Source organism: Tachypleus tridentatus, chromosome 11, assembly GCF_004210375.1.
Source record: "Tachypleus tridentatus isolate NWPU-2018 chromosome 11, ASM421037v1, whole genome shotgun sequence".
Taxonomy (NCBI): domain Eukaryota; kingdom Metazoa; phylum Arthropoda; class Merostomata; order Xiphosura; family Limulidae; genus Tachypleus; species Tachypleus tridentatus.
The window spans coordinates 96,495,573-96,514,544 of record NC_134835.1 but is presented as its reverse complement, the minus strand read 5'-3'; the positions used below and the strand labels follow the sequence as shown (position 1 = coordinate 96,514,544).

General features: G+C 30.1%; 2 long non-coding RNA genes across 5 annotated transcripts in view; one reads left to right on the top strand and one right to left on the bottom strand.

Moving 5' to 3' along the window:
• Positions 1-378: 378 nt before the first annotated feature.
• LOC143232849 (uncharacterized) overlaps positions 379-18,972 on the bottom strand; it is a 104,869-nt gene continuing 86,275 nt past the window's right edge. For both annotated transcript variants that reach the window (XR_013017815.1, XR_013017814.1), the window contains one exon: positions 379-571. This is a non-coding gene — a long non-coding RNA (uncharacterized LOC143232849). The remainder of the gene's footprint in view (positions 572-18,972) is intronic.
• Positions 503-18,972, top strand: part of LOC143232850 (uncharacterized) — a 63,269-nt gene continuing 44,799 nt past the window's right edge. For all 3 annotated transcript variants that reach the window (XR_013017816.1, XR_013017818.1, XR_013017817.1), the window contains exons 1-2: positions 503-630; positions 4,236-4,340. This is a non-coding gene — a long non-coding RNA (uncharacterized LOC143232850). The remainder of the gene's footprint in view (positions 631-4,235; positions 4,341-18,972) is intronic.

The following is an 18,972-nucleotide window of genomic DNA, read 5'->3' as shown; positions in this document are numbered from 1 at the left end:
GTAATAATTATTTACTTAGTTTTGAATTAAAACAAATAAAGAAATAAAGTGTCATCCAAAGTATTTTGTTATACCAAAAAATACCCTTCATTTGTTTGCACTGTTTCATTACTAGCTAGGAGTTATTTTCTTCCGCATTACAGAAATAAGATTGCATAAACATATTTCTTATTAAGTTAATTTTGAAAAACAGAAAGATATACGTGAGACATATTGATTTTTTTTCTTAATTTAAATCCAGTTGTTAACTAGTTTCTATCCTGTTGTACTTTACATGGTTTTCTTCTTACTCTCATTATATGCTATTGTTAATGTATGTAAGTGCATAATTGGCTCTAAAAAACGACTTATCGTTTTAAGTTAGTGACCACCAGAACAAACTAACGAAGTTGTGTTTACTTGGGCCGATACCCAGATACAATAGTCTCGTACTGAAACCGGTTCTTGCTTGGGGTGTTTAAGTGCCAGGACCTTCCATCATCGTGGGAATTGTCCCTTGCCAGCAATGCGTCGTGCTGTCGCCTTTGTAGCCCTATGGCGGCAATAAAAGTCCACTGGAACAACTAAATGTCTATCAACGACAAAGAAAACGTGAAATTAGTAAAGACGAAAAGAAAAAATTAATTTTATGTATGTATCCCTTTCATATACATGTTACTGCAATCATTAATTCGTCTTTGTAATGAACATAGCATTAAGTTTTGTTGCTTATAGCTAATTTAAACAAAAATACTTGAATTTATCAAGTACATTTTAAAGGAGCTTGTTTTTATGACAGTCATCTTATACATAAACATTAAGTATTATTTCATTACTCAATAGTAAACGTATCAAATCTGGCCGACGAATTGCGTCTCATGTGACCGTAATATTCTGTACATTTGAAATACTTGAATAATCGTTCGAGGTCGCAGTTTTGGCTTAACATTCTTTATGTTTGTTTTCGAAATAAAACAAGAATATTTTTTAAGAAAAACAAAAACATAAAAATACTGTAGACATTTGAGGTTACAAATTGGGTTTGTTTGTTTGTTGTTAAGCACAAAACTACACAATGAACTATCTCTGCCGTGCCACTGCGAGTATGGAAACCTAGTTTTAGCGTTGTAAGTGTTCTTAATTACCCCACAATCACTGAAGGAAGCATCTTGCTGAATAATGACACTCTTTTCACTTTGATTTTCACTATTGCATGGATGTTAGTTTCTTTATACTTAAATCTGAATGAAACGCACATAATCGCAATGAACATTACTCCTAATTAGTAGTCTTCTATATTTCTTAACTTTTCCTCTCAAATACTTTCCTACTGTGTTATCAACATCTTTTTTATAAATCATTAGTTAAGGTATAAAGCAAGTAGAGGTGTATCAAACTAACTCTAATTAATTCATACATGTTCAGTGAACATATTAAGACACTTCGCAAGAAAATGGAGAAAGCTACGTTTGATTGTCTTCTCTAGCGCACGTGAGAAAGGTTCTTGAGTTAATGGTAGGAAAGTGAGACAAATGTTCTCGATTTATACATATATAGACAATCCTTAAGATGTTAATTCAACATTTTATTGTGATATACAAACTACTATTACATGTTCATGCTTTAGGATGAAGTTTCTTACCCTAAAGAGCTTACATTTGTCAACATCTTCAAACATGATTTTGGTACATTCTTCGTGGAAAATGAAAACCTCAAACAATATTATGTACTATAAAACAAAGCTTGTTAAGAATAGGTCGTCCGACCTGCATGAAGGTATAGTTCCTCCGAGCTACAGAAATAAAACCATTTAAACATAACAACAGATCAATAATCAAAAACCTTAAGCTTCGTTACTGAGTTAGTATAAATAATAGGATATATACACTGGCTATACTACAGACAAATACATCTTAAAGATAGTATTTTTTATGTTGCGTAAGTTAGATTAAAGAAGTGTAAATAAATCCTAAAATTAGCGCATGCCTTATAATATATTGCTAAGCATGTTATTTTAGTTCCAGGATGACAAAATACTTAATTATGAATGAACAGCTCCGGTTTGAAGTCTGTTTCTAAATTACCTAACAAAGAAACAAGTAAAATAGTTAGGTTTTGAACTAAGAACTGTAAAAGTTTGGAAAACAGTCAATCTTTTCCGTAGACCAAGATTTGTAGATGATAGTTTAACGTACTGAGTGTAAACTATAATTCACATAAGATATGGAAAAAAATAGCTTTTATATCTAAATTACATATTATTGTATACTACCTGTTGCATTGTTGTCAGTTTAAACGATAGGTCTGAATTGGATTAAGAACAAATCATATTTAAAGACAGATCTGCATCAGCTATAAATAGACTGTTTCAAGATATCAAACAAAATAAAACTGTTCAGTTTTTATGAAGTTATTCTTTACTTTTTAAATAGAAGTCTTTAAAAAGATGAAAACTAATGTCCAAGAATGGTTACAAACTCTGGCATGAAAAACTGATATACTGTAAATTGCACTACGAACAATTAATTCATTTGTCTTATACCAATTAATAATTTTAGAACATTGTTGTATGTAATACCTTATTTTGCTATTATTTAAAATTTTATTTACTGTCAATTTTGTGTTCAATAAGTATTTTTAAATAATTTTCTAAAATCACCAATTACATATATATGTTTAAAAGTTAAAGTTAGTTTTTGAGGGTACAACAGGTTTTATATTGTTACTGGATAAAAAAGATCATTGTAAATGATTTAGTGGTATAACTGACTTTTTTATTCCTCCTTCAATGCACATTTACATAGCAATTGTTTTTTATAGTCATCAGTTATTCAGTTTTCTAAAGAATAAAATAACAGGTATCAGAAGTAAGTTTTTATAAGGGTAAACTTCTATTTATGTTTTCTCTAACTTCTTTGGTGTCCATAGGCTGTAATTGTTTTGGGATTTTCATAACTACAGCACTGATATAAAACATGCCACCAATAGATATAATTTAAGATCATACTTAAAATCTAGGATGTAGATATTAATCTTATCTTCACATCTTTAATAAATGCAATGAATGAATTATAATTCACCCAAGGTGATGCTTAAGAATTAAATACCTTTGTATAATTTATATTTCTTATTATATATATATGTACAAAAATTTGATTATTTTGGTTTATTATTCATTTCATATTTTCCAAACATTATAAAATCTTTGAAAGTAACCAAAACTAAATGCGTAGCATCATTTGCCTAATAAAATAGTGATCTCAACCATTTATAGTCGTTTGACTTGTAAAAAAATCGTCTTCAATATATGTATATTTGTTCATACATATATTGTCAGAAAGAAAGTAAAGAAAGAAGTCAGAAAGAGTGTAAAATGTTGCGTCACAACAAACAAAGAGATTAAACCATGGACTACTTTTTTGTATAGATGACTATAACTTCGCTGAGTATGTTTGCATATTTTTAGTATAGGTGACTAATAAGTTGATTGAAGATGTGTGCATCAAGTTAATATAGGTGCCTATAGCTTTGTTGAACACGTCTGCATTTCATTGGTATAGGTGACCACAGCTTGGTTGAATATCTGCATCTTGAATATAAACATTGCAACCGACCCTTTTATAATATTGATAATTCTGCATATATTTGTGTATTAATAAACGATATATATTAAATGTGTAATTTATTCACCAGTCATTTAAACTAGTTTTCCTAACCTTATTTTGGAGACTATATTTTATCTGTTTAGCAAAAATAGCATGATATTGATCATCAGTTTCATTAAATGTTATTTTACAAATTTGTTATAAATTGAGATATAAGTTAAGCATCTCGTACTTGTTATTACTGTTATGCTTCTCTATTTTGCTTGCTTGTTTAGAATTAAACATTTAGTAGTGCGAATCCGCAGATATGCCGCTGTGCCACTGGAGGGTCTTCTATCTTGACAACGAAAAATTTAAAGCAGTCTGTGATTTGCTATTGAACGAAAATTATTTGTAAGTATCAGAGACAAGTTACAGAAATTAGGATTCACATAGGTTGTACGTTCAAAAGAGGAATGCTTCTTAAGGCTTAATTCAATCAGAATATTTATTTATCATGATGTTTTATTATTTTTTATGTATAATAAATACATACCAATTCACTCAAAATAAACTGGCATTTCTGTGGCTCTTTTCAGATTTTTTTTCTTTATACAACACTGTTAAAAGAACTGAAAAAATAAATAAATTGTGTGTTGTGTTTTCTTATAGAAAACCCACATCGGGCTATCTGCTGAGCCCACCAAGAGGAATCGAACCCCTAATTTGAGCGTTGTAAATCCGAAGACATAGCGCTATACTAACGAGGGGTCATAAGTAAGTTGTATAACTTCCATGGCATTATATGTTTTACTTACACGTAACTTGTTTTGAGATGTTTACAAGTTCTACAATAATTCTTTTGCGCTAAATCCGAAAATGATATCCATTTTTGTCCATCACGTAATATGTAATTTTACACAAGTAAATCATTTTCATTAAATTAGGTCATATTTTGTTATGCTTAAAATGTTGACAACATATATTTCTTTAGACCAATCGCAACGTGAGAGTTTTATCGATTTTTCTAGAAAATATGAGAAACACAGTGCTAGTATATAAGCATTTAACAGGTTGTATGATACATAATTTCTGGATAATATTTATTTGTGCGTGCACTTCAAAATAATTTTTCTTTTCAACAATATTTATTGATCGTTATGGCAACAAAAGGTTGTATAAATAGACAAACATATCCTGTATTTTTGGTAAATTTATTGTAAATTATATTATATTTTGGAATAAAACAAGACAGATCATGGGTTCCGCACAAAGTTTGTACCGATTGTGTCGAAATGTTGACACAATAGACTAAAGGTAAGAAAAAGGCTTTGCCTTTTGGAATTCCACTGGTCTGACATGAGTCTATAAACCATGGTGATAACTGCTATTTTTGTTCATGTAACGTGTAAAGCTATAACACCCGAATTTGAAATTCAGTCTGCTGTAAGACCTGTTGCTCGTATTTGTACCTACTCCACCAGAAATTCTTGAAACGGTTTCATCTGATTATGAATTTGATGTCAATAGAAATTACGATACGGATTATTTTCAACCTGAAACGGCTGGAAATGTTTCATCAGGACATCAAGGGAATTGAGAGGAATTATTAGGGAAAGGGTAACAATAGCATAATGGCTGACTACTGATGTTTGTCGAAACGAGATGTTCCACCTACAATAAATAAAAGAGAAACCACAACACATAGTTTTGAAACTAAAAGACGTAGCTTTCACAAAATAAAATTAGGATGAATGAGAATGCATATTCGTTTGACATCATTGCTCATCCATTTTCTTCAGTTTATTTGTATTTTTGTTAGCAAACATTATAATAAAAAATGTTCATTATGGTGAATGACATAATAATTTGATCTAAGTAAGTTTTTTCTTTCAGACTTGTGAAACATTCGTAAGAGATAAAAAAAATGAATATTATTTTCGAAATCTGCGTAGCTGGATTATAGAAAAATTATTTTTTGTTTAGTTAGTAAGTAGACACAAAGGACTATCTGTACTCTGAAAACCACGGGTATCGAAAGCTAGTTTCTAGCCTTGTATGTCTGCAGACATACTGCTGTGCCACTGAGGAAGGTACAAATTGTGGGAAATATGTTATTGAAACCAAAACAGCTCTTGTGAAGTTTAAATTCGTAGGCCTGTGTTATCAATAGCAGTCATGATTTTGTCCTTGTTATGTTTTCTCGGGAAAGCATAGTAGACTAAGCACACTCGGTGATATCACTTTTAACATTTACACTTTGGTGAAACAGCATTCAAAGAAAGTGGAGAACAAATTGTGAATAAAAGTTCGTTAGAGCTCCTGCGGTAAGTTAGTTAACAATGATTAGAGCTCTACCAATGCATGAAGTTTATTAACAACTATTTAAACACATGTTATAAAGTCTTAGGTTTTAGATAAAATTATAGTTTAATATGTCTCACAGAAAATTAGTAAGTTCAAACGATTACAATTTTACCATTGTATTTCGTCAACCTGCAATCCGCAATATAATTTAAAGAAAATGTCGAATTTAACAACTTCTTGACGTTACTACACTAAATTACCTTATTTTCTAGTTGTTTTTTGGAAAACAAATTCACTTACTAAGCACGCTTTGCTGCTTATACAGGGGGTTGTGTACGTCATATTATTGGTCTGGTATGGTCAGGTGGTTAGAGAGCTCGACTCGTATTCTGAGGGGCGCTGGTTCGAATTCTCGTCCCACCAAACATGCTTGCCCTTTCAGTGGGGGGGAGGAGTTATATAGTCGATCAATACCACTATTCGTTAGTAAATGAGTGGCCCGATAGTTGGCGGTGAGTTGTGATGGCTAGCTGCCTTCCCTCTAGTCTTTCACTGCTCGTGTAGTTTTGCGCGGAATTCTGAACGAAACCAAACGTTATATTAAAATGATTTTTTTATATTAACATTGCCAGTTCAATTGACAACCAGAATCGCTACAATGTTTTTATATACACAAGTTACTTTCATGATATATCAACCGTCACTTACCTATAGCAGCTGGAAAATGACATGGATATTCAATTCGAACACATACTGGACCGTCGTTACCAGTATATTTCTTTGCGATCACACTGTTGAAATTGGTGATGAAAAATCATCTTATTCTCACATTAGTTGGATTATGAGAAAAAACTAGCTATGCCTTGTCCACTTTTTCAATTGATATTTTCAAATATTCAAATCGTATCTAAAAAGCCTTACCTTAGCATGCAAGTTCTAATTAATATAATTAACAAATTTAAATAATTCGAGCTTGCCAATGCTACAGGTATACCTATCGTGGTGTACTTTAGATATTAGTCTTATGGTGAGCATTTAGCAGTGACTTTCCTTAGACTGTTTATCTGCATAAACGCTAGTCTTTTGTTAAGAAAATACTAATTAAAAAATATTTTTATGACAATCGAAAATATAATTATTTCCTAGAAAACGAGACACCATGTACGCATCGGGCACAATATCATTTTTATTCTTATAAAATACCAATATTTTACACAATACTCGTAAATAAGTATATTGTGGCTTACAAAATTCGCAAATTGCATATAATTCATTTTTAAACAACATCTGCTTTAGAAAGAAACGTTTAAAAGGTTGTTTTTTTATCAACAGACTTCAGTGCTTGTTATCCACTTTTATGTTTCTTCAATGTTCAAGTGGGCCAGGTATAACCAGATGGTTAGGGTGCTCGACTTACAACTTTAGCGTCGTAGGTTTGAATCCCTTTAACAACAAACATACTCGCCCTTTCAGTCGTGGGGGCGATATAATGTGATGGTTAATCCCACCATTCGTTGGTAAAAGAGTAGACCAAGAGTTGGTGGTGGGTGGGGATGACTAGCTGCCTTCCCTCTACTCTTACACTGCTAAATTAGGGAAGGCTAGCAGATATAGCACGTGTAGCTTGGAGCGAAAGAAAAAACAATGTTCAAAAGAAAGAATCTGGTCTGATTTAGTCTTAAAATATATCAGAAATTATTTCTTCATAACTCTTGATCTCAGCTCTTACCTGATGCTGTATCTTTGCATTAGCAAAGTAATATGAGGAAAAACTGGTTTTGGAAATAAGCTATTCTTTACTAGCAACTGATGACGCTTATCGTTACTTGTTCCTTGCACCTATTACAAAAAAACAATGTACACATTTACATCAATTCAGTTGAGTGCGGAATCTTATAGCAGTCTGATATGTTTTCAATTATCATTGTTATTTCGTATTTCTTGTACTGGGTAAAAGAAATTCTGAAGAAAAATATGTTTAAATCAGTATTTTCGTTATTAACTTCTTTCGTTATTTCTTTGTTGTGTTGAGTTTCGCGCAAGGCTTTCAAAGACTATCCACACTAGCAATCTTCAATTTTTCAGCAATAGACTAGAGGGAAGATCAACAGCACCCACTACCAAGTTTTGGACTACTTTTTACTAATTAAATGTGGGAGTGACTGTCACTTATAATGTCCTCACCGCATGTTTAGCGAAAAGATTCGAACCTACAACCCAGTTGTTAAATTCAGGCAGTGTACAGGGGAAAAATTCCTCCCAAAGTGCAGTACCTTTAATTTTATCGAATTTGAATTTAAATTGTATACCCCTCAACTTCGCATTCCGATGCAAGAGTTTTAATCAACTAGCAATGTCATACTCTTTTTTTCGATTCAGGTTTTCAAATATTCAAATCTAGTCTAAGAAATATTACTTTGGCATACAAGTTCGAATTAGTAAAATTATATATTATCTACTAATGCTACAGGCATACCTATATCTACAACATTTGAACATTATGTTTACTGTTCCTACTTTCACATTAGGTATATTATTTTTATACATGTTAATATTACATTTTCTTTTTCTACTACAGTAACACTTTATCCATACTCCAGAATTAATGGCAATTTAATAGTTTTGAGATGTATTACTTCATGTATTCTATCCTATATTTCCTAATCTTGCTTTTTCTTTTTAGCTGTTTGCCCTTATTTATCCACTTTCTATAACCTCACTACCATTCTGCAGCCACTGTGTCTGATAAATAAACATCTATGTATTATAAACGTTCTAAGTTTATTATAGTTGGTTTCCTATAACTCAGAAAATAAAATTTTATATTTAAAATTTGCTTGTTAGAAATCGAAGGTACATCCATAATGTCACTTTTATATACTTCTAGTTGTGGAATCTGCAATATCTTACTGAGATAGGTTAATAAATAAAGTGTTCTGACTTTGTAAGCTTAAGCACTTTTCAAATAATAGAAATTATATGACATCAGAGAAACATTTCTCACTAAATAATTTAAAAACACAGCAGTAAGAAAAAACGTCAAATAACAAAATTGTATCAATTGCTAGTAACATAGTAGTTTTTAGTTTTTTATAGTAAAAGGCCATAGTTGTGTACCTTTAAACTAAATCAAGATCTAACTATAACACCAAGAAACGTATAAAACCTACATAAAATGATCATCTATCATTGATCTAGCTGGTTTGTCGAGAGCAAATATATCTCTAAACTACAATTATTAACTGATCAAAATATAGATCTGGTTATTAAATATAATAAAATATATTTCATATTTTATTAGGTAGTCTGCTTACTTTTGCTGATGTATTTAAAGATATTTTAATACTTTAATTTTTTGTACGCTGTTTCGAAATATATTTCATTGAACTTAACGGTAAGACGTTAAAGAAACACTTGTTTTCATGTGCCGCTGTATAGATTGGTTTCATACAATAATGATGTAAAGATTTATAATTAAGAAGCTAGCTTAAATTATTCATCATTTTAGTTTCTCTCTGTTACTTCCCAAATATGTTTTATTTCTGTGTATTGTATCCACAATTAATTGTATAGGTCCTAATAACGTTGAAAAATAAAATTATTTTTAGAATGGCATTGATTAAGAAGCTACACTTTTCGAAAAGAAAAAAGGATGGGAAATAAACACTAAACTTGAAGCATAGGAAGCAACTCTAACTAAACATTTTACTGTTTTATTTCTATCATGAGATTTTTTAAATAAAATAAGTACTGGCATATTTACAAAACAACAAGTCAAGTAGTGATAGTTGATATTATCCACCAAAAATTAATATTGCTTACAATTCGTTAATTATTTTTTTATCAAGAAACTATTACGAAGCTACATGTACTGTATCAAGCTACATACATCAATATACTCTATACTTTGTCTAATAAGCCTTTTTTATATTCATAAATAAAACTTAAAATTTCGTCCACTTTTCATTGCATAGGAAAAAAACTATACGACAGCATTAGCGATACAGACTACACGAGTTATAAAAACTTTTACAAGAATCAATCAAATAATCAAGGTCACGTCAATTACAAAACATTCAAGTACGTGTTTGGAGACTTTATATGTATATGTACATACATGCAACATGAGAAAAAGGAAAACTCTTTGGAGTTGCGAACATTAATTCAATTTTAAGATGTTTGAAAACAAAGCGTTAAAGTTTTACCCTTTTCTATCTTTTATTTTGAACAAGTATTTACCAATTTTAAATAATCACTAGTGAAGATTGCCTGGTCGCTTTTCTACAACCTATGTGCCAAACTGCAGATGTAAATTAGGTTAATGTGTCAGGTGATGCCTGCAACACTATAAGTTTCTAGAAAAAACGATGCTGAAGCTAATCTAATAGAAGCGGGGAAAAACAATAACATTGAAGCTTTCCAAAAAAGGATTGATAGTGAATGCATCTCCAGCAAATGCCGAAGTGGCAAAGACAGCTTCATTGGTAGGCTGATCCAAGACCCATTCTAGTTCAATGGAAAAGGTAAACAAAAATATCTGATGTAAGAGGGAACTGTGTTGGTGCAAACACGTGTAACAAAAAGAGAAGAAATAAGATTATACCAGGTGGTAGATCTGAATTGTAATCAAACACCAGAATTACTGACAGAAATATTCAATGCATGGCAATACACACCCACTTTCATAACTATCTTGCAAATAAAGTTGCAAGAAATGGACTGTGGCAGTAGAATATCATTGCATAAACCACTGGACTTAATTACTAACAGAAAAACAAAGGCCTTGACTAATGTAAAGAGCACACATTTGTCTAATGAAACCTTTTCAAAGTAAATCTCGAATCTGTGAGATAAGCTTGAAAGACACATTCCTCTTTACAGTCGTTTTGTTACCTTGTTTCATGAAGTGCATAACATATTAACGACTGAATGAGGATTCTCTACCACCTTCTCCGTTTAGATCCGAATAAAGTGGATATCTAGTAAATTTCGAAATTATACCGTTGAAACAACAGACTTCACAATTTTTGCCCAAAACTACGAAACTCCTATACACAAAGCTGCACATAACTTTGAACTAATAGACTAGTGAACACAAAGCTGTACATAACTTTGAACTAATAGACTAGTGCACACAAAGTTGTATATAACTTTGAACTAATAGGCTAGTAAACACAAAGCTGTACACATCTTTAACCTGAAAGGTTTATTAATGCGAAGCTCTACATAAATTTGAAGTAATAGTCTATGAACACAAAGCTGTAAATAACTTTGAACTAATAATAGGCTAGTGAATACAAAGCTGTACATATCTTTAACCTAAAAGGTTTATTATTACGAAGTTCTACATAACTTTGAACTAATAGACTAGTGAACACAAAGCTATATATAACTTTGAACTAATAGTCTAGTGAACACAAAGCTGTACATAACTTTGAACTAATAAGCAAGTGGAAAGTTAACTAATTAACATATTTCACCACAGCTACCTCTTTTTGGAATAATTGAGGGATTTTACCGTCACTCTTACAGTGAATTCACAGACCTTCAAGGTGCGAAGCCCATTTTTTTGGTAATAGACTATGAACCAAGAAATGTTAGATTCACAGTCCGAGTACGCTAACAAAAAGGCCACATCCAGCTAATAACCCATTTTCTCGTTATTTGGATATTATATAATGAAAGCTTTTGGTGATTCCGAAAAATATTTTCTTTTAAATGAGCAAGAAAATTCCTACAAAACCTACAAACGTCAACATTATTTATGTTGAAATAAATCTGTGTAGGAATACAAAACATTGTTTGTGTGGAAATATGGTTTTCTTGTTTCTCTTACTTGTTATTTTATATAAATGTAATTATGAGCCACCAAAAACTTAAATTTTAATGTAAAAAGTAATTTATCTTTTCTTAAGAAACAATTAATTTTTTATTAGTGTAATGTTCACATAGTGCATTTTTTCCTTGTAAAAAATTATCTGTACATGATTAGTAAAAAATTCTCAGAAAATATTATTGAAATATATCATTACGTCAGAAAACTTTTCTTAAAATGTATTTTTATAGAGAAATCTAAAATAAAATTATTATAGTTTCGTGTTTGTAATTTGTTTAGGTGTTTCATAATCAGAGGTTTTAGGTACTGTGGCGAAGGCTACGAAATTTATGTAATAATATTAACAACTTGAAACGGATAACTGGAATCTATTTTTTCTTACCATGATGTCACTTATCGTTTCAACTTTAGTCTAGAACTTCTCACTGTGATACAATATTAATAAATAGATTTTCGGTTATTCCTTTGAAGTAGTTTTTCGTATATTTGTATATTAATCTGTGTAATTTAAAAATAACTAAAAATGGCATTAATAACAAAAAAGTTTGCTTCTTGCTTTCACTAATTTTCTGCGTCTATTTTCTTATAAAAACAAACTATTTACATGGGTAAATCATTAGTCTAAATCTAATAACTAAACCATGAATTTGATTGTGCAATACATTCTTTAATAAATAATAACAGTCGCAGTAGCTTTTCAGAGATTGGTTGTTTTATACAGAATACATTTTGAGAAAAAGAAGTTTTTTCTCATTGTAAACATACATTTGAAATTGACTCAATATTTTTTTCCAATTTTAACTTATGTTCGTTACTTCTTAGTAATGTTATGTTTTAATTACTATTAATACTTGGTGTACAGTAATTTTGAAGTTTTCATCCAATTGCTATACATATTCTAAGTGGTATAACTGACTGTATTTAACCTAAAATTTATTATTCTATTACCAAATTATGTCCTTGATGTGAATTAAGATCCCATGACTGTATTTTGCTTTTAGAATAGTTGAAATAAAAAATAAAATCAACACGCTAATCGCCACTGCTATAGCTTATTACTTGCACTTCTAAGAAGTTTGCAAAATTATTTGTTTCCCATTAATAATCTAACTGTTAAAGATAAACACTTGAGAAATTTTAATAAAATTGAAAGTGAAGGTTAAACTTTTCAACATTCAATGTACTGACATCAAAATTATCAACCTAGCCAAATCCATATTTAATATAGGCTCTGAAATTAAGATAATGATGAAACAAAGAATGAGAGTAATATCAAAATAATGTAAATGTTGATTTATATACAAACATAGCATGAGATTATCTAACGGTCAGATAAGATCGTGCAATATACTTCTCTCAAAGCAACCTCGAAAAATCTGTTATTGCTATTTATTTGTTTAATACTATCATCTCTTGACATCTCAGTAATTGAAGGTCTCACGTGTGCTTTAACGTCATGATCTTAAATTTCATACTTCTAGATAGTTTTCATTTGACAAAATGGGGTAACAGCCATAAACAAAAGTATAAGGTAAGAATTTGAGACCATCACTAATTCGAGTTACCTAAAACGCCCTCCTATCAGCATATGAATCAGTCAAGAAAAATGAATGATAGTCGTAAATGACCACGTTAGAGTAAAGCTTAGTTGGTTGTGCTTATTTCTCTTATAAATTCTCATCGATCAATAATATCTTACCTGTTTTTGACTGTGCTGTCATGTTAAAAGCATAATTTTTTTCCCTCTATAAAAATTAATGCCGTAAGGGACATTCTTGTGGTCGTATAAATATAACTTTGGGAATTTTAAAAGAGCTTTTGTATTACCTCGCTCGCCTCAGGCCAAAGTAGGAACCATTTTATATAGAACAATCTTAGCTAGTTTCTGTTGATATTTTCATACTGTTCAATTTCCTGTGCATCAGATATCTTTTATCATACACCAGCTCTTCTCTAATTCTATTTTTCTAATGTTTAATTGGTTTGTTACATTTTATTCAGTTTTCAGTTGCATCTTGATCAAAACATATGTCATAGCACAGTTATGTGTCATATCAATTATATTTTGCAAAGCATTACCAATCCCTTTGAGAAACGATACAGTGTAGCAACAGCGTTGTTAAATATCCTTAAATTAACTTACTTATCATTAGAATGTTGTGATATAGTGATTTAATCAGCGCCTTACGTGTTTTTCCACCTCATTCACATGCTTGATAGATTAGTTTGAAATTCTTAAAGAATTCAACTCAACCTTCAGTCTTTCAAGATGTTATTAAATTATTCACTATATTTCTTCCACTATAGACATACATAAAGTTTCATGAGCTTTCTTTAATATTGTGTTGCATTCAATACCATGCACACAAGAAATAAAACGTTATAACCCGGTACCGCAATCTATAAATATATCACGTAAAGACAAAACATCAAAATTAGGTACGTGAACTGAATTTCAGCTTACACCTCTAAACAGTTCAGTGCATAATATCACGCTACTCGTTGTCAAGCCTTGATACTTTATGGTATTTCCGGTACCTCCTTTCGTAGGCTTTTGCACCCAACTTAAGTCATCAGAATGATCCTTATCTCATACTTTTTGAGGTAATCGATCTATCTGTGGTGAATTTGTTTAGACAAAAGTGAAACCTTTCCCTTCTTAATCAAATGTCATTATTTTCGGTGAAAGATTATACTTGGACTCTCCGTGTATGCATAACAAATGTGAAATAGTCATTTTTGAGGTGTCAAGTAGTACCAGAACCAAAATTGTAATAATAATGATTATAGATAGATAGACGTGCTGACACATAAGACAAATAGCTCTATTAACGCAGCCTAATCCAATCCATGAAAAACAGAAGCGCTTAAGTATAAGTCATTGTGAGCCTCCTATAAACGAACCCTGTTGTTATAATCATTCACCTGATTATTGGGGGGGACGAGTACCCGTACCCCCCATAAAAATTTATAACCATATCCAATTGTCGACGATCAGACTAAAATGTAACATCCTTTAATCTAACTAAAACAAAAGCCAACCTATTAATTAAAAAATCCAAACACGTTTCGCTTGTTTGAATAAAACTGTTTGTCGTATTTAATTACCATAATAAATGTATTAAAATGTGTAACAAAAACTGTGAGTTTTATTACATTTTCCACCAATCAGGTTAAAATGGTATTCTAAAACGGAAAAAGTTTGGTATAAATTTAACTGTTAGAGCTTCAATAACACACCTAGGTTAACCACGTTAAAAAGGAATATAATTAATTTGAAAACCTTAAATAACGTCGGAGTAAGTCAATTTTGTTCAGTTTAATTTCTTCATAAATATTGAAGCTATAAAAATAAAGCTTATTTACATCAGCTTAAAGATGGATTTTATATATGGTAAAATATTTATAGCACTATTTGTGAAAATGTGTATACAGTATAAAATAATGCTATGAAATTAAAACTATAAACTTAAATCATTTTCGATTTTAACTGTTTCCACCATATCACAAACTAAACTTTCATAGGTATTGTCTTTTAATCCTATATTTTGCTATGATTACTTGGTAAGTTACACTTTAAGATCAAATTCACATTGATATTTATAGTTTGGCTAATATTAGGTAACACTTGACTAATTTCAGGTAAACGTAATATAAATATATGTATATATCTGGTTTAGATTGTGAAATGGCAATAATATATACGGATTATCTGAGCATATAAAGAAGAATCAGCCAAGGTATAATATAATGTGACTTAGGTTATATACACACATGAGTATTAGTTGAGAGCTGTATAGCCTTCCCACGTATCATAATTATGTTTTATATTTCAGGCAAGTACTTGGTCGAAATTTTAAGTATAATTTAGCTTAGCTAAGATTGTGTTCAAATTTCGTATTCCAGTTATTTGATATACGTGGTAATATTTTATACAGGTTATATATATATAACTTTAGTATTTCAAACGAAAGTTTCTTGTAAGTCATGCGTTGTCCTAAAATAACTTAATTTCATATCTAGGTAATTAATTTTTAAAACAATTTTCAAGCGACAACAGTTCAACATCGTTCATTTGATAGAAATCATAAAGCGTTATACATACTATTGTTTGTTGTTTGTTTTTGAATTTCGCGCAAAGCTACTCGAGGGCTATTTGCGCTTACATACTTTTTACATTAAGGCTAGTGTATCATCATTCTATATTTAATACTTCCTATTTTATATGATTTCAACGTAATATTTCGTTGTAGTAATGTTTTACCTAAGTTAATATTTCATTTCAGTAGAAACATCGGTTTTCATATTTTTAAGGATTTTGGTATCTGAAAACCTAATAAAATATTTAACTCATGTTGCTAAATTTTCGGCTACTAGATGTAAGGTTAAAACCAAAAACTGTCTTAACTTTCGTTTAATTTAATAATTTTCAGCAAATCAATTGTACCATCGTGTTTCAATTTATCAATACATGTTGTATCATAATAGTAAATTATTAAAGACGTGTATTAAGATATAGATAACTTTAAATCTTTTTAAAATTCTTTATATTCTATTTCTACAACGTAAGGGACATGTGAACACAGTTTTTTCTAACTTTCTAGGAACTTCTTCTATTCTCTCTGAATCTCCCTTCCAAGAAATAATAGTTATCACCTCTCATATCGTTTTTATGCTTGATAATACTTTTCAGTATTTTGTAATGTTTCCTAATTTTTATTAATTATTTAGCAAAATATTTCTTCATATATTTATAGTGTACATCACATTCATTCATATTTTTGCACTAGATCATGTATTGGATATTTTAGTTAAGCTCAGATTCAGAATAGGTCCACTGCATTTAAATAAAGTGTATTGAATATCCAGTTGAAACGAACGTTTTTAATTTGTATAATTGATACAAAAATAAAAACAAACAAAGATCAAGTTTCAAACGATAAAAATAAAGTTATGATTTCTTGATCGCTCAATCCAAGTATAATATTTAATTTAGATCCTAGTGAGTTAAAAATCTAAACAAAAAAGGAACTAAACACTGTGCTCGGTAATCTTTTGTTTTTGTTTTTCTGCATGGCCGAGTAACTAGGGTCTTCAAACTATGAACAAATGGTTGGTTGTACCATAAGATTTAAAGTAATTCAGCTGGTACTACAGGCTACTTTCTTCTAAAGTCTAGTCTCACAGTTCAAAATTAGGAACAGCTAGCGCAGATAGCCTTTATGTAATTTGCGCGAATTTCTGAAACAAATAAATAAATGTATAATACTTTTATTGCTGATTACAAATATTTGAATAGTTGATGAAAAGCCTTAAATTAAAAAGAAATGTATACATATATTTATTTATTTTTTTTATAAATGATATAAAAGTGTTTAGTCAAATTGTTTGAGGGATGTTCTACATTAAGAAGCTCATTAAATTGTAAAAAATATCATTGGTGAAATATTTCACACATTTTTTAATATTATGAAAACAGTAAATAGTGAAATTTTATCGTCACTCTCAGACGGTACCCACATTGTCAGATTTTTAAGAATTCGTGATCTTCATATAGAAATATAGAAAGAAACTGTAAGTTATATTAACAAGTCTCTGAAATCCAGTAAATAATTCTGTGCTGTACACACCAAGGGTATCGAGGCCTTATTTTAGAGCTTAACAGGTTTTCAGTTTATTACTTATTTTGCTGAAGAGTCCAAATAACTAAGCAAAATGTTCTTAAGAATGAATATTTTAACAAGAATAAGGCAACAAAGCTCATAATAATTAAATTAAGTGATTTTAAACAAAGTAAGATGCATTTTTGCTTTCTTAGTGTGATTTTATTTCTTAAATAAAATGATTCTTATCTAAGTGATTCCCTAAGCTGATTTTTATAACCCATTTTATATGAGTTTCTATAACAATTGTTATATAGCAACACAGTTTCCTTAAACATATGTGTATTACAATACAATCGTTTAAATTAGGACTTTCACGCGTAAAACTCAGTTCAAATACTTGTGACAACCTCTACCATATAGTAAAACTGGATCTTATGCGTACGAATGAAATACAGATCAATTATAAACTAAAATACCGCCTACTATATTTGTTAATTGAAACTATACGTCATAAAATATAGAGATATTACATGCAAAATTAAAATCCGTAGACTGATAGAATAACCCACAAGTAACCAAGCCAACAAAAAAACAATACAAATATTTAAGAACTAAAGCCGTTTGTTGTAGTCTGTATATTGGTTAAAAGCTTTTTACGATAGCTCATATCAAGTACTTTAAAGAACATTTGAACTGTTATTGTAAAATGATTGAAATAAATAACTTCTTTGTTTACTACAATCGTTGTTTTAAGAGGGTATAAGCCAGTGTTTTTTATAGTTCATAGGTGGTTTTAAACTGATAACACCAACTGTATGTACTCTTAAGACTTTTATCTTACCAGTCCCTGCTGAGACCTCAAAAACTAATTCATAAGCTAATTGGTAAACAATTTTGATCCATTGCATGAATCTTAAGGCTTAACTTAAGATGTTTTCTTTTTATTTATAACTCGTTCCACACTTCCATTGGATTGCAAAAACTTCAATAATTGCACTTCAAATAAAGTTTTGCGACAAAAATGCGTATATAAAATCATGACAAAAGAAAACGCAACTTCTAATCAAGTTAGAAAATATTGGAAAATAGCGAACTGCTATCTTTTTTTGTACGACTCCACTCTGATAATCTGATTTATTGAATTTCCTATTCCTTTATATTCAACATTAGTAACACACCTTGTGTACCTTGAGCAAGCCATGGCATTATTCGTACAATTTTTTTTATTTTCAGGCCTCGTTAATATACTGTCAATAGCTCAGTAACTGGCGTTATTTAAAGTCGATTAAGCAAATTCCGTGATCGAATACGTGTAGAAATATCGGTTCTTTAAGGTAATTCAAAAACTGGCAGCTTACTAGTAGGCTTATTACAGATGTTATCACTATTCTTAGAAGTCAAATACGATTCTGTATAAATTTTAAACTTTATCTAGATGTCACTTTGTTTAAACAACTACTTTAATTATATCTACAAGTAAGGTTCTACAGATGGAAAAGATTGAATGAATAGAAATGAAAGTTAATGTTTTCCAGTGTATGTAACAAAAGATTGAACCCCGAGTTTTGGAATGCTAATAAAGATAAACATTTAAAAATATTGTAATTATTATATATAAAATATAATACTTTCCTTTTCTATTTCTCAAACTATTTTTAAA